The sequence below is a fragment of the Macaca nemestrina genome, chromosome 12 (assembly GCF_043159975.1).
Source record: "Macaca nemestrina isolate mMacNem1 chromosome 12, mMacNem.hap1, whole genome shotgun sequence".
Lineage (NCBI taxonomy): Eukaryota > Metazoa > Chordata > Mammalia > Primates > Cercopithecidae > Macaca > Macaca nemestrina.
The window spans coordinates 89996361-89999689 of NC_092136.1; positions in this window are offsets into that span (position 1 = coordinate 89996361).

Here is a 3329-nt window from a genome sequence, read left to right on the forward strand (position 1 = left end):
CCTAATTCCTGTGGCTAAATTACAAATTTCTGTTCAAGGGAATTAAGTCCTGTGATTAGACACCTACTTTCCCTGAAGGTTTTAAAATTATCTTCAGATTCTGGCTTTGTCTTCCCAATGGCTTTCTGTTCCCTTAAATTTGTTCTCCATCTCTGCCCCCAATTATTCAGCTCTTTCCTACAGATGATTTTAAGTAGCTTTACTGGGGGTATGGTAGAAAGGGGACTTAAAGAAATCTTAAAGGCATCAAAAATAGTCTAAGTTGATCTCTAATATGAACTGAGTAGTCACGGCTCAATTTGTTACTGGAATTCAGCTTTCTTTAGTAGGAAGCCTTTTAAGGTTTTACATAAAATTATAGTGATCCCATTTGTTACTGTCAGCCTAAAGAACCATTTAAAACTTGTGGATTTTCTTGACACAGACAATTTCTACATTTTTCTGTACCTTAAGAATGTATCATGCCTAGTTTTATCAATCATGTTTTATCATTGATACTAACAGAATCAAGGGTCTGTGGTAGATTTATTTTGCTTTTGCCCATCCAGCCTCCAACATTCTGGAAAAAGAATGTTTTCATAAGGGGACCCATTACAGATGGTTTGGGTGGCACACTGAATATTTAGCAGGTGAGCCTAAATACTCCTTTATTGGATTTACTTATTCCTATGCTTGTGTACTCCAAAGCAGGGATTACCAGTTTTTTCAATGAAAACAAGATGCCCTCAAAGTTCAGAGTGCTATCAATGTTGCATCCTCAAAGTCAGCTAGTGAATTTACATTACTATTATGATTCTAAATCCTGACAGCCAGACAAGGTCTGTGAGCCTCATATCTTACCAACAGCCTGGAACACTTCATGAGGATTTGTAAACATTCCTTGGACTCAGCAGTCCCTTGAGAAAATCAATTCCTCCAAAACCTGTGTCTATATTCTCTATCTTAAGCTCTCCCTCCATTCCCAAACCTAGGAATTACCTTAAATTTTCATCTAAACCCTAATTCCTTTCAAAATCCTCAATCTCTCTTCTCTTCCTACTGCTTCTGCTGTATTTCATGCCCTTATCTTAACTGGTCTGCCTCTACACCAACTCTAATTGTTCCCTTCTATCAAAGCTAAATTTGATGGTGTTTTATTGCATGTTTTATCTAACACAGAGGTAAGAATTACTATTTACAAGCTACATATCACTATCAAATGAAAACTTTTGTGCTTTTTGCAGTAAGGATTCTGAAACTTTTTTGGAGGCTGTTAAGAAAACCTAGAGACCCCAAGAGTCATCAAATCACAAGTAGTGAATTGGCTATTATATCCAAAACCATCCAGGCAAAGTGACTACATAATTTTATAACTTAACACAACAAAAAATTTGTTCCTAGTTACCAAACACATTAAGAGTTTTCCATGCTATATGCCCATGTTATATAAAGCCTATTCACTCAACTGACAAAAGCAGCACAGAATAGTGGTTAAGAGCATGGAACAACACAGAGTCAGGCTACATGACTTTGAAATCTTATATCACAACACATTAGTTTGAACTCTAGGTAAGCTACTTAACCAATCTCATAAGTCAGTTTCCTCATCTGTAATGTAAGAATAAAAGAATCTACCTAATAGGGTGGTAAGGAAGATTAACAAGTTAATCATAAAAATAAAATCTGAATACATATGAAACTACAAAATGAAATAAGCAAAATGAAGAAAAGCATCAGGGTGTTAAAAAATATTAATACACCAATCTAACCTCTTTAATGAAGGAGGGGAAAGTGCCTCAAGTTCAGGAAGGTTTCCCTTTTCCAGACTCAATCACTAATCTTACTTTTATCAGCAAAGTCTTTAAAAAAGAATTTAAACAGTTAAACAACATCTCTGCCAAATTAAGAAGGAATGACAAATTGAATTGACACATAATCTTTAAGCAACATAAAAATGTTTAAGGCTGGAAGTTATATTTCTTTTCAACGGACATTAAAGGTGGCCCACTAAATGGAAAAACTAAGAAAAGTCATGAGTTTTTAGTGAAAACATGGTCTTCAGAAAAACTGTTCTTAAAGATAGTCTTCACAATGAAGAATTCTCCTAAAAAGTTAAAATCAAACAATATGCAGAAGAAAACCTACGCAAGCCTGGTATTTTTGAGACAGTGCCATATGTATAAAGCCATAGGCATATACATAACTAAAGAAGGCAAGCCATCCAACACCACCAGATTAATTTAAGTTGTAAGATACCTGGGCAGTAGGGAAGCAGTCAGGGATAATGAACAACAGCAACAAAACCCTATCTATCAAACAATCAAAATAAATGAAACAGAAAAACCTATTAACAAAACCTAAAAACAAGCTGGACTTAATAGCTTGCATTTCAAAACTAAGGCCATGGATACTGGCGAAAACAAAGTAAATACCAAACATAAATGCCAGATCAAAATAATTTTCAATAAAAGATGAACGACAAAAAAACCTGTTAATGTTCAAATAGATAAAAGTACCTGACTTAAAAAAAATAATTTACAGAGTACATACCCATATATCCTAAAAGGGACACCAGCCCTCATAAATGAGCTTTTAAGAATTTACTTACTGTGAGTATATACATGACATAAATTATCAGGCTGAGGAATAACTGATTAAAAAAAAAAATAGGGAGTTTGGAGAGGGGAAATAACTCAAAGTCCCTTTAAAATATTTGCAAGAACTCTTTGAAGTTTCTCTTCACTTTGATGGTTGAATAATTTTCTGAAGAAAATTCTTAATTAAATCCTTGTAAAATATATATAAATTAGAATAAAGTAAAATCATTACAGTCCTTTGCCAGTATAGTTACACCAAGAAGTTACATCTTCAACCTATAAACATTTGTTGATTCCTAATCATAATTGTTTATAAATTACTGGCATAAATTATTACCAAAAAGGACAAGTCTTAAGACCTTGAAGAGTTCCACTAAAAACAGATGGTAAAAATAAAATGTTCTATTTTATTTAATAGTATTATACAAAGGTTAATTTCTTAACTTTTATAAATGTTCTATGATAACGTATGATTATAACATTAAGAGAAGATTAATATAAGATATAAAGAACTCTTGTATTATATTTTTACCACTTTTCTGTAAACCTAAAACTAGGTCGAAGTAAGAGGTTAAAAAAAGGCTCAGTTTATTAGGACTTTACTTCCTTTATACTAGTAAATGTGCTATGAAAGAAAAATAGCATTTTAGGTTTCCCATGTTTAGTCACCAAGCATACATATAATACACCTAACTTTGACTGCTTTGCTACAGTAAATTATTTTTAATGCTAAAAAAAAAGCAAATTTCTAGA